This window comes from Monodelphis domestica, chromosome 1 (assembly GCF_027887165.1).
Source record: "Monodelphis domestica isolate mMonDom1 chromosome 1, mMonDom1.pri, whole genome shotgun sequence".
Taxonomy (NCBI): Eukaryota; Metazoa; Chordata; class Mammalia; order Didelphimorphia; family Didelphidae; genus Monodelphis; species Monodelphis domestica.
In genome coordinates, this window is record NC_077227.1 from 322,142,113 (window position 1) to 322,156,128 (window position 14,016).

The window sequence follows — 14,016 nt, forward strand, 5'->3', positions numbered from 1 at the left end:
CCTATTTAAGGATTAAGTGTTGAGGAGGTATGGCCCATGACCGACATGTGCTAGCAAGTGACAAATAAGAAAACAACTGATACACCCCCTGGGCTGTCCTAAGCCAAGCTTAAGCTACCATTGGTACATGTGAGACACAGGAAGTGATGTATAAAGAATGGTCTATATATTTCGTGTCACTTCCTCTCTCTGGGGCTCTTTCTCAGGTTAGACATGGCTCTTGGTAGTGTGCTGGGCGTCTTGGCATGCTTGCAGCTCTTGTCCAGGTTTGGTGGTGAGCGTCCTTGGTGAGGTGACTGGGAGAAGCTCAGTAGCATGGGTCAGGTGAGGTGTCTTCCCTGAGCTCCATCTGAGTTTAGGCTGATTCTTTTTTTCCTTTACCTCTTAAAATGCTAGGAGGCCCCTCATCTCAGAGGAGGACTCTTGGCTGAGGTCTTGGAACTTCCCTTGGCTTAGGCTAGGGGGGAGAAATCTTATACCCTTTCCCCTCTTTCTTCTTAATTCCTTCCCTCTATATTAATTAAATCACCATAAAATTCCCAAACTGACTTGAGTATTTTTATTGGGATTGAATTAATCCCTGGTGCCATTAGTATAATATATTAGTCAAAACCCCCTAAATTTACCCCTCACAATAAAAGTTAAGTGACAAATGTTAGAGGGGCTATGGAAAAACAGGTCTATTAATAAACTGCTGGTTAAGTTGCTAATTCTTTCAAAAATTCTGTAAAGGGGGACAGCTGGGTAGCTCAGTGGGTTAAAAGCCAAGCCTAGAGATGGGAGGTCCTAGTTTCAAATCTGGCCTCAGACACTTCCTAGCTGTATGACTCTGGGCAAGTCGCCTAACTCCCATTGTCTAGCCCTTACCATTCTGCTTTGGAACCAATACATAGTATTGATTCTAAGGCGGAAGGTAAGGGTTTTTAAAAAAAATTCCATAAAGTAATAAGGAACCTTTGATCATACCCTTTGATCTAATTATACCATTAGTAGGCCTACATTATAATAATGATGATAACCAGCATTTATATATCAACTTAAGATTTGCAAAGCATCTTACAGGTATTACCTTATCTGATCCTCACAAAAACCCTGGAAAATGGGGGATATTATTATCCCCATTTTATAGATGGGGAAACTGAGACAGCAGAGGTTAAGTGACTTGTCTAGAGAGTTATACAGTTAGTGAATATTTGATATCATATCTGAACTCAGGTCTTCCTGACTCATCAAGTACAAAAATATTTGTAGCATTTTTTTTTGTTCTAGTACAGAACTGAGAATGGCTAAACTGATAATATCATATGAATGTAATGGATTACTATTATGCTATAAGAAATGATAGAAGGGATTAACCATAAATGCTTTAAAACTATGGCCAGATCCCTCATGGAAAAAGCCAAAAATAGGAAATTGTTGCCCATATGCCTCCATAAGAACTAGATACTTCCTCTACAAAGCAAAGAATTAAGGACTCACTTGAACTTGGAAAGAAACACTCCAAAATAACTGGGTGAACCAAAAAGTTTCAAAGCAGGACTGCCATATATGACTTTGGGTAAGTCACTTAACCTTTGTAAACCTATGTTGGACAATATAATCTCCTAGATTCCTTGGAGCACTAAATAGGTAATCCTATAAATTCACATTGCTACAAATTTTTTTACTGAAATTATCATCACACCAGCTTCCATTAGTTCAATTATCATCTCCATACAAATTAGTTTCAACTAGAGCCAAGACACTTGAGTTCAAATACTAGTATTGACGCTAGCTGTATGATCTAGGTCAAGTTCATCCTTAAAATTTATCACTTAATCTGGGTCATTGTGGCTATTGTCTTTTGGCTTCCAGATTCTCCTTCCTTTCTCAAAGTGTTATTTACTTGGTTCACCATTTTCCTTGCCATCTTAACTCCTGCCCTCATGATTGGGAGCTGCAAAATTCATGTTAATTCTCTGTCAAATACCCTAACCTCTTAGAGTTCTTCAATCTACTCAATCCATTTTTCCACTTCACCTTACTGGAACAAGCTGAGTTACATTCTTTTTTTTCTTTTTTTCTTTTTTTTTCTTTTTTTTTAAAAATATATTTTATTTGATCATTTCCAAGCATTATTCGTTAAAGATCATTTTCTTTTCCTCCCCCCCACCCCCCATAGCCGACGCGTAAGTCCACTGGGCATTAGATGTTTTCTTGATTTGAACCCATTGCTTTGTTGATAGTATTTGCACTAGAGTGTTCATTTAGAGTCTGTCCTCTGTCATGTCCCCTCAACCTCTGTATTCAGGCAGTTGCTTTTCCTCGGTGTTTCCACTCCCATAGTTTATCCTTTGCTTATGAATGGTGTTTTTTTCTCCTGGATCCCTGCAAGTTGTTCAGGGACATGACACCGCCACTAATGGAGAAGTCCATTACGTTCGATTATACCACAGTGTATTAGTCTCTGTGTACAATGTTCTCCTGGTTCTGCTCCTCTCGCTCTGCATCACTTCCTGGAGGTTGTTCCAGTCTCCATGGAACTTCTCCACTTTATTATTCCTTTTAGCACAATAGTACTCCATCACCAACATATACCACAGTTTGTTCAGCCATTCCCCAATTGATGGGCATCCCCTCGTTTTCCAGTTTTGGGCCACCACAAAGAGCGCAGCTATGAATATTTTTGTACAAGTCTTTTTGTCCAGTATCTCTTTGGGGTACAGACCCAGCAGTGCTATGGCTGGGTCAAAGGGTAGATATTCTTTTGTCGCCCTTTGGGCATAGTTCCAAATTGCCCTCCAGAATGGTTGGATCAGTTCACAACTCCACCAGCAATGAATTAATGTCCCTACTTTTCCACATCCCCTCCAGCATTCATTACTTTCCTTTGCTATCATGTTAGCCAATCTGCTAGGTGTGAGGTGGTACCTCAGAGTTGTTTTGATTTGCATCTCTCTGATTATAAGAGATGTAGAGCACTTCTTCATGTGCTTGTTAAAAGTTTTGATTTCTTTATCTGAGAACTGCCTATCCATGTCCCTTGCCCATTTATCAATTGGAGAATGGCTTGATTTTTTGTACAATTGATTTAGCTCATTATAAATATGAGTAATTAAACCTTTGTCAGAGGTTTCTATGAAGATTTTTTTCCCAATTTGTTGTTTCCCTTCTGATTTTAGTTATATTGGTTTTGTTTGTACAAAAGCTTTTTAGTTTGATGTAGTCAAAATTATTTATTTTACATTTTGTGATTCTTTCTATATCTTGCTTGGTTTTAAAGCCTTTCCCCTCCCAAAGGTCTGACATGTATACTATTCTGTGTTTACCCAATTTACTTATGGTTTCCTTCTTTATGTTTAAGTTACTCACCCATTTTGAATTTATCTTGGTGTAGGGTGTGAGGTGTTGATCTATTCCTAGTCTCTCCCACACTGTCTTCCAATTTTCCCAGCAGTTTTTATCAAATAGTGGATTTTTGTCCCAAAAGCTGGGATCTTTGGGTTTATCGTATACTGTCTTGCTGAGGTCGCTTTCCCCCAGTCTATTCCACTGATCTTCCTTTCTGTTTCTTAGCCAGTACCAAATTGTTTTGATGACTGCTGCTTTGTAATATAGTTTTAGGTCAGGGACTGCAAGGCCCCCATCGTATGTGTTTTTTTTCATTATTTCCCTGGATATCCTTGATCTTTTGTTCTTCCAAATGAACTTTGTTATGGTTTTTTCTAAATCAGTGAAGAAGTATTTTGGTAGTTCAATGGGTATGGCACTAAATAGATAAATAAGTTTGGGTAGGATGGTCATTTTTATTATATTGGCTCGTCCTATCCATGAGCAGTTAATGTTTTTCCATTTGTTCAGGTCTACTTTTAGTTGTGTGGCGAGTGTTTTGTAGTTGTGTTCATATAGTTCCTGTGTTTGTCTTGGGAGGTAGATTCCTAGGTATTTTATTTTGTCTAAGGTGATTTTGAATGGGATTTCTCTTTCTAGTTCTTGCTGCTGAGCTGTGTTGGAGATATATAGAAAAGCTGATGATTTATGTGGGTTTATTTTGTATCCTGCAACTTTGCTAAAGTTGTTGATTATTTCAATTAGCTTTTTGGTTGAATCTCTAGGATTCTTTAAGTAGACCATCATGTCATCCGCAAAGAGTGATAACTTGGTCTCCTCCTTGCCTACTTTGATGCCTTCAATTTCTTTATCTTCTCTAATTGCTACTGCTAGTGTTTCTAGTACAATGTCAAATAGTAGAGGTGATAATGGGCATCCTTGTTTCACTCCTGATCTTATTGGGAATGCATCTAGTTTATCCCCATTGCAGATGATATTAGCTGTTGGTTTTAGATATATACTGTTTATTATTTTTAGGAATGACCCTTCTATTCCCATGCTTTCTAGTGTTTTTAATAGGAATGGGTGTTGTATTTTATCAAAGGCTTTTTCTGCATCTATTGAGATAATCATGTGGTTCTTGCTAGTTTGCTTGTTGATGTGGTCAATTATGTGGATGGTTTTCCTAATGTTGAACCAGCCCTGCATCCCTGGTATGAATCCTACTTGATCATGGTGAATGATCCTTCTGATCACTTGCTGGAGTCTTTTTGCTAGTATCCTATTTAAGATTTTTGCATCTATATTCATTAGGGAGATTGGCCTATACTTTTCTTTCTCTGTTTTTGACCTGCCTGGTTTTGGAATCAGTACCATGTTTGTGTCGTAAAAGGAGTTTGGTAGAACTCCCTCTTTGCTTATTATGTCAAATAGTTTGTATAGTATTGGGGTTAACTGTTCTCTGAATGTTTGATAGAATTCACAGGTGAATCCATCAGGCCCTGGGGATTTTTTCTTAGGAAGTTCTTTGATGGCTTGATGGATTTCAATTTCTGATATGGGATTATTTAAGAATTCTATTTCCTCTTCTGTTAGTCTAGGCAGTTTGTATTTTTGTATATATTCATCCATTTCTCCTAAATTGGTGTATTTGTTGCCATATAATTGGGCAAAGTAATTTCTAATGATTGCCTTAATTTCCTCCTCATTGGAGGTGAGATCCCCTTTTCATCCTTGATGCTGTTAATTTGCTTTTCTTCCTTCCTTTTTTTAATTAGATTGACCAGTACTTTGTCTATTTTGTTTGTTTTTTCAAAGTACCAGCTTCTTGTCTTATTTATTAAATCAATAGTTCTATCACTTTCGATTTTATTAATTTCTCCCTTAATTTTTAGGATTTCTAATTTGGTTTTCTGCTGGGGGTTTTTAATTTGATCGCTTTCGAGTTTTTTCAATTGCATTTCCAATTGATTGATCTCTGCTCTCCCTTGTTTGTTAATATAAGCTTTCAGGGATATGAATTTGCCTCTGATTACCACTTTGGCTGCATCCCAAAAGGTTTGAAAGGATGTTTCGCCATTGTCATTTTCCTTGATGAAATTATTGTTTCTATGATTTCTTCTTTAACTAAACGGTTTTGGAGTATCATATTGTTTAATTTCCAATTGGTTTTAGATTTGGTTTTCCATGTACCATTACTAATCATTATTTTTATTGCCTTGTGATCTGAGAAGGTTGCATTCATTATTTCTGCTTTTTTGCATTTGTGTGCTATGTTTCTGTGACCTAATGTATGGTCAATTTTTGTGAATGTGCCATGTGGTGCTGAGAAGAAGGTGTATTCCTTTTTATCCCTATTTATTTTTCTCCATATGTCTATTAATTCTAATTTTTCTAAGATTTCATTCACTTCTTTTACCTCTTTCTTATTTATTTTTTGATTTGATTTATCTAAATTTGATAATGGTTGGTTTAAGTCTCCCACTAGTATGGTTTTATTGTCTATTTCTTCCTTCAATTCGCCTAGTTTCTCCATTAGAAATTTGGGTGCTATATTATTTGGTGCATACATGTTGATTAATGATATTTCCTCGTTGTCTAGAGTCCCTTTTAACAAAATATAATTACCTTCCCTATCCCTTTTGATCAGGTCTATTTTTGCATTGGCTTTATCAGATATCATGATTACCACTCCTGCCTTCTTTCTATCAGTTGAGGCCCAGAAGGTCTTACTCCATCCTTTAATTCTGACCTTGTGGGTGTCAACCCGCCTCATGTGTGTTTCTTGAAGACAACATATGGTAGGGTTTTGGATTCTAATCCATTCTGCTATTCGTCTACGTTTTATGGGTGAGTTCATCCCATTCACGTTCAAAGTTATGATTGTCATTTGTGGACTCCCTGGCATTTTGATTGCCTTCCCTAATTCTAACCTTTTCTTCTTCGGCTCTACCTTTTAGTCCAGTGATTTACTTTGAATCAGTGCCCTTTGTCCCCTCCCTTGATGTTTCCCTTTTTAGTCCCTTCCTTTTTCTTCCCTCCCCCTCCCCCCCTCTCTTTCCCTCCCTTTTTGTTCTCCCTCTCCCCTTCCCCCCCTTGGTTTTCCCTTCTCCTTACCCTTGTTGGGTAAGATAGAATTCAAGATCCCAATGGATCTGGATGTTTTTCCCTCTCAGAGTTGATTTCCCTGAGATTGAGGTTTAAGTAAATGCCCCCCCCCCTTCCTCTCCTTCTTATAGGAGTTTTCTTCCCCTCCCCTTCCCATGTGAATCTTTGTGTGAGAACCATTATTCTATTTGGTCTTTCTTTACCCCCTATTTATACATTACATTTTCCCCATATGTTAGTATACATAGATTGATATAAATGTAGTCCTTATAGAAGAGAGTTTGAGTAAAAGAAGAAGATAACATTTTTCCCCTTTCCTTAATATTTACCTTTTCAGGTATTCCTTGCTCTTTAATTTTCAGTATCAAACTTTCCACAGAGCTCTGGTCTTTTCTTTGCAAAAAGTTGGAAGTCTTCTATTTTGTTGAATGCCCATACTTTCCCTTGGAAGTATATAGTCAGTTTTGCTGGGTAGCTGATTCTTGGTTGGAGACCCAGCTCTCTTGCCTTTCTGAAGATCATGCTCCATGCCTTACGATCATTCAGAGTAGAACTTGCAAGGTCTTGTGTGACCCTGATTGGCATTCCTTTATATCTAAATTGTCTTTTTCTAGCTTCCTGTAGGATTTTTTCTTTTGTTTGATAGCTTTGGAATTTGGCAATTACATTCCTGGGAGTTGTCTTTTGGGGGTTTAGTGTAGAAGGTGTTCTGTGAGCTCTGTCAGTGGCTGTATTGCCCCCTTGTTCTAGAATCTCTGGGCAATTTTCTTTGATTATATCTTGTATCACCATGTCCAGTTTGGTGTTTATTTCTGGCTTTTCTGGGAGTCCAATTATTCTTAAATTTTCTCTTCTCCCTCTATTTTCCAGATCTATCACCTTGTCGGTGAGATATTTTATGTTCTCTTCTAATTTCTTGGTGTTTTGGCTTTGCTTTATTAGTTCTTGCTTTAAAGCCTGGTTTTCTTTTACAGTTTGGTCAAACTGGTTTTGTAGATGCATGAATTTCTTTTGCATTATTTCCCACTTTTCCTCCCAGAGGGCTTCCATCTTTTTGGTCATTTCTGATTCAAATTCTTCATGGGTTTGTGGAGAGTTTCTATTTCCTTTGGAAGATTTTGGAGAATTTTCTTGTATATCTTCTTCTATCTGCTCTGTATTTTGTATTTTGGCTCCATAGAATGTGTCCAAAGTCGCCCCTTTCTTCTTATTTTTCTTGGTATTTTGGGGCTTCTGTGCTTCTGTGGAGTTTGTCATCTCTGAATGTGGAGGATTAGCTTTTCTTATCTCTGTCTGGTGATCAGAGGCTTTAGTCCTGGGCAGATGGTTCTATGAGCTTTCCCTGGGTTAAACTGAATCTGCCTCACTGGAACTGGAATGGAAGGGTCGGACCACGAGGCCACACTCTCCCCCCCGGCTCGCTTTCCGGAAGTTGCCTTCAGAATCGCTGGCCGTGAGGCTGTTTCTTCGGCCTGCGGGGGGGGGGGGGGGGGGGGGATGGGCTGCAGCTTTCCCAAGCTCCGAGGGCAAGGACTTTCACTGAGACTTGGATAGCAGGATCCAGCCCCTGAGGCTGTCTTGCCTGCCCTGAGGGTTGCTGTTGTTTAGACCAGCTCTCTGCAGCGGAAGCCCCAGGCAGTAACTTTCACTGGGACTTGGGTAGAAGGCCCTGAGGGTTCTGCTCTCTGAGCCCAGCCGGGCTGCGGCTTCCGGGAGCCTTGGACTCTGCGCTCCTACCCCTGAGGTCCGAGTGATCTCGGGTTCTGGCTTTTGAGGGGAGCCGTACCTTTTGAACCGGGTCCAGGTCCAGGAGGAGGGTTCCCAGGGTCTGTGCTGTTGATCGTTTTGAATTTCGGCGCCTTGGGAGCTTATAGTTTGAGATCGGTCGGGAAGGGTTTTCCGGAGATCTGAGCTTTAGCTTTCTCTAAGCCGCCATCTTAACCGGAAGTCCTGAGTTATATTCTTGATCTCATTATTACTCATAAGGGATCTACTTAATCAAAAATTTTGACATTCCTCTCTGATTACTGTTGTTGTTCAGGCACCCCATGGACCTTACCTTACTTGCTATTTCCTTTTCCAGTGGATTAAGGTGAACAGAGAGATTAAGTGACTTGCCTAGGGTTATGCAAATAATAAGTATCTGAGGTAAAATTTGAATTCAGGTCTTCTAGACTCCAGGCCCAGTCCTTTATCCATAAAGTTACCTCATAAACTCCTATAATATTAATTTTCCCCAAGCCTTACTCCTTCCTCTCCAAGTCCATTTTTCATTTCAATCTTTGTCTCCAAATCCTCCACCCTTCAGTAATTTCTCAGGTTTCTTTACCTTTGCTTTGACCACATTTACCTCTTCCCTTCTCCACTCTGAACTTGCAGTTGACCCAGTTTAACTAAATACCTCTAAAATCCTCATCCCCTTGGCCTATAATTTATTGCACCTTCGCACCAGAAAGGCAATCTTTTTACTTCTTCCTAATTGATTATTCCATTCTTCTTTAGAGTCTCCTATATCCTCTCCTAATCTCCATTCTTTCAATGAAGAAATTTACATCATACTTTACTAAGAAAATAGAGGCCACTCAATGAGTACTCCTTCACCTCTTTTCATCTCAAAACTTTATTTCACTTCCCCAACTCTTCCTTTACTCCAATATCAGATAATTGGGTATAATCCTTCTCAACAAGATTGACACATTTCCCCTTAATGCCATCTCTCATTTCATTCTCCCCCTCCCCATTCTCTTTCCTTGCTACTTACAAACTTGCCCATCTCCCCTATCCTTAAAAAGTCTTTAAGCTAGATCCCTTTATAACCCTAAAGCTATCATTCTCTCCTCTCTTTTTCAAATTCCTAAAAAGGTACCTACATTTGTTGTATCACCTTCTTTTTCTATTCCTCTCTTTTTTAAGCCTTTCCCTTCTATCTTAGAACCATTAGTTCTAAGGCAGAAGAGAGGTAAGGGTTAGGCATGATAGTTAAGTTACTTTCCCAGGGTCCCACAGCTAGCAAGTATCTGAAATCACATTTGAACTCAGGACTTCCCATCTCTGGGCCTTACTCTATCTTTGTAGTCATCTCATTGTCCTTAGTTTCCATTTCTCTTTAACCATTTGCAACCTGACTTTTGATCTCATCAATTAACTGAGACTGTTCTTTCCAAGTTACCAATGATTTTTAAAAAAATGATCTGTATTGGTAGCATGTTTTTACATTGCTTTTATCACTCTCCAAATAATTTCTTGTTAAGTTCTGATGGTCTTCTCTTGGTCTACATTCTTTTTAACTTTCCTGCAGAATATCACTGTGGATCACCCTTTTGTCTTGGATATCTCTTTGCTGAGTTTTCATGACACTGCTCTCTCCTGGTTCTCTTCTCACTTGTCTGGCCACTCATTCCCAGTTTCTTTTGCTAGTTCATCACTACTACACTCCATAACTAACTAAGGATATCCCACAAAGGCTCTCCTGGGTTCTCTCTCTCTCTGTGAAATCATCAGTTCCCATGGAAATGATTCCTAGGTTAACCGATCTATTAATCAATCTATCTATGTCTCAATCTCTCTCCTGAGCTCTAGTTGTACACTAACTACTTACTGGATATTTTAAAAATAGATGTCCCAAAGACATCTGAAACTTAATGGATTCAAAACAAAACCTACTGGTAACCTCTATTTCTCTCAAGCATAATATTATCTCCTTCTACCATCCCCAATTTTCCCAACTTTAAAATGTTATATAAATAGGGGTTTTTATTTAATAATATTATCTTTACTATTACATTATGAAATGCCTGCTTGACAACAGCTCTAGATGTCCACAGCTATCACAAACTCAAGATGTCCAAAACATCACTGTCTCTAAACTTTTATTGTTCAGTTATTTCAGTCTTGTCCCATTCTTTGAGACTTAATTTGGGGTTTTCCTGGCAAAAATACTGGAGTGGCTTGCCATTTCCTTCTCTTGATCATTTTTACAGATGAAGAAATGGAGGCAAACAGAGTTCAGTGAGTTGCCCAGGGTCACACAACTAGTATGAGTGGCTGAAGCCATATTTGAACTCAGGTATCCTTTTGGTGTTCTATTGTTCTATTCACTGCCCTCCTAGCTGCCCCTAAACTTATCCCTCCTCCTAAATTTTCCTAATTTTTGTGGAGGGTACCAAAATTCTTCTATAAATTTTTGTAACCTTCCATTCTTTATTATACTTTCCTCTCCATAATCTAGTCACCAAGTCTAGTCAGTACTACTTCTTGTTCTGATCCCTTCTCTTCTATCACTTATTTACTACCCTGATTCAAATTCTTATTACCTCTAAACTGGACAATTACAATAGCCTCCTTAGGTCTCCCTGCTTAAAGTCAGTCTCTCTTTCTCCCTCTCATCTATCCTCAATAAAAATACAAAATGGTCTAATCTTATTACTTTCCTATGTGAGAAGCTTCAGTGGAGGAATGGAAAAAAAGAACATGAGATAAAGTCAGAAAAGAAAGATGAAGTTGATAAAACAAAGGTAAAGCATTTGGGTGTGCCTATCAAGGGGCTAAAGAGATAAGGTATTCAAAGAAATAATTTCAGAAGCTGAAAAGATTGTTATTCTTTTCTCCAATATTTAATATCAAAGGCTCTCTAAATACATGGTAATGTGGAAAGTGTTACTAATACCTTCTCACTAGAAGCATAAATATATCCAAGTGTGAGTTAATAAAGCCTAAAAAGGTTTCTGTCAAAAGTTACAAAGGAGGGAGGAATATCTATTAAACTCTTGGACTTTTGGAAGGACAACTAAAAGGTTACAATAGGTTATGATCCACTCCAAATAAAAACCACTCTAAAACATTAACTCTTAACAAGCAAACAGAAAAGGTTACAACTCATTACACTTAATACAAATGCTATTTTCTACTTAGGAAAGGATTTATCCATTACTTAACCTTACTTTTAGAACAAATTAAAATTTATCTTTCAGTTGTACCTTGAATCATAAGGTGGGTCACAAAGGACATGTGAAGAACTGGTCAACAAAAAGACCACTCAGAAAAGAAGGAAAATAAGTCTTCATTTAAATAGCTTCATAAACAGCTGCCCAGCTGTAGAAGTAGTAACATAAGTCACCAGAAAGAATAAAAACAACTAAGGATCTCACTCTCAGAAAGTGTAAAGGAAAGTCAGAATTTTGTAGTCATTTTCATAAAAGAGACAATATTTGTTTCTCTGGGGCCAAGTAATAAACCACCAAATCTGGAGTGCAGACTGATCTGTTTTTAAAAGGAACTCCAGAAATACCTCTACATGCTTCAGGTTATTAGGAACAAAATACTGCCTAAAATAAAAAAGTCATTCATTGTGAAAACAATAGGGCAATAGAAGGAATACTGGTACTGTAGTCAAAGTACTTAGGTGAAATCCTACTTCTGACTATTACCACCTGTGTGACCTTGGACAAATCATTTAGCCTCCCTGGGTCTCAGTTACCTCATTAAGAAAATGATGAGATTGTACTAGATTATTTCTAAAGTCTCTTCCTGCTTTAGATCTATGGACTAAAAAGGGAAGAGAGAAATTTTATCTGTATGAGATTCAAGAGAAGAAAAAGAGAAGAAGTACTAAACACTTGGAAGCTAAATAGGCACTTTCCAAAAAGAAAAGAATCGGACCTTCTAAGGGGAAGTGACTATTTGTTCTATAAAGAATGTTAAGATACTGTTGGAAGAGCATTTCTCTCTCCATTATGTCGTTTTGCTTAATGTCACTTCTAAGTGACCTGGAGGCAAAGACCACTGAGATGTACAGGTATAGATAGGCCCTCAGAGAAAGGAAACAAGGAACCAATGAGACGGGAAGCTGATTCCACGGGCACTGCCCCCACTCCCCACTCCCCACTGGCCCAGGAAAATTGAGAAACTATGGTTGGTTCCTGAGATGTGACCTGGGAGAGCTAGTGGGTGGAGAAAACTGCTTATAATGGGAGACCCAACAGGAAGTGAGGTTCTTGCTGGAGCATGGAGGCTGGTGGTAGTGAACTTCAATCTATCATGGAAGCCAACAGATTAGTAAACTAGTTATCTCTCTATCTCTCCCTCTCTTTACTACTGTTAGATTAAAAAACACTACTTCTACCTTGATTTAATGAAGTTATAAAGCTACTAGAAGCCTCATAATTTTAATTTTAATTATTACAACACCAATGTTGTATTGAATCTGGAATAAATGGACCTAGCTTAAATTTTGGCTTTGAAAAAAACTGCTTGTATGACTTGTGGGCAAATCATTTAACCTCCCTGAATCCCAGTTTTCTCCTATATAAAATGAAGGAATTGGGCTAGAAGACTTCTCAGATTCCTTCCAATGATCCTATGATTAGATGAAAAATCATCCAGGAAAGGTAAGAACAGATAAGAGAAACAAGTTAGTGGTGGGTGGTGGACTCCTCAGTGGAACTCAAAAGTATTTTATGTTGATCTGATGCTAACAACAGAGGTGTGAAAAGAGGATATGACCAAGTACCTCCAAGGCTTATCAAACCTGATAACTCCTAATTTATATGGTCACAAAGGACCAGAAAGAATTTTAAAGAGCACTGTACTAAGAGTTATGTCTTTAGAGACAAGATACCTAACACCACAGGGTAGCAGGCTTTTTTTTTTAACCTTTACCTTCTATTTTAGAATCAATACTGTGTATTGCTTTGAAGGCAGAAGAGTGGTAATGGCTAGGATTATGGGAATTAAGTAGCTTGCCCAGGATTGTACAGCTAGGAAGTATCTGAGGCCACATTTATTTTTAATCATTGCTGTCAAGGGCTTAGGACAAGAAAGGCAGATTTAGGAAGTGAATTGCTATCTAAGAAGATATGCATTTCTCTGTCTTGGCTTAAGATAGCTTAAAATACAGGAAATAGATTCCTGTTCAGGGATGGAGTACACCTAATAATGACCATTAAGAAGGTATTTGCCTTTATACAACCACAAACTATTGCAAAAACATAAGAATTCTCATAAAGGCAACGACTTCTTACCTAACAAGTTATGGGCCCAGAGAGCTGACTGAGGGTTTTGTTGTTGTTGTTGTTGTTTTGGACATGTTCAATATACAGATTTGTTTTGCATGACTACACAGATTTATTACAAAGACTTTCTTTTTTCTTTTTCAACTGAAGGGAGGAAATGTGAGAGAGAGAGAAGATGGATTTTGGTTAACTGAAAAAAAAGAAAATTGAATCAAATAAAGAAATGATAATGACAAGACTTTTTTTTAAATATTAAAAAGAAAAGATTGCATTTGCCTGGAGTCTTGCGAATCTCATGAAAAGTGTTTAAACTGAAAATGAAGAAGGAATGAGAAAATTTCTTAGATATATCTGTCAAGGTAGACAAGATATGTTAGATTATAAATTCTTTTTAAAACAACAACAAATCCCATACCTTCCGTCTTAGAATCAATACTATATATTGATTCCAAGGCAGAAGAATGGTAAGGGCTAGGCAATGGGGGTTAAGTTGCCTATGGTCACACAGCTATTAAGGGTCTGAGGCCAGATTTGAACCTAGGACCTCCTGTCTCTAGGTCTGGCTCTCAATCCACTGCTCCCTAGACCA

At 38.1% G+C, this 14,016-nt stretch overlaps 1 protein-coding gene and 1 long non-coding RNA gene across 6 annotated transcripts in view; one reads left to right on the forward strand and one right to left on the reverse strand.

Moving 5' to 3' along the window:
• PPP2R5C (protein phosphatase 2 regulatory subunit B'gamma) overlaps positions 1-14,016 on the reverse strand; it is a 219,947-nt gene that overhangs the window by 157,628 nt on the left and 48,303 nt on the right. The window lies entirely within an intron of this gene.
• Positions 175-13,698, forward strand: LOC130456349 (uncharacterized). Its single transcript, XR_008915087.1, has 2 exons — positions 175-324; positions 13,578-13,698. It is a non-coding gene; the product is annotated as an uncharacterized LOC130456349 (long non-coding RNA).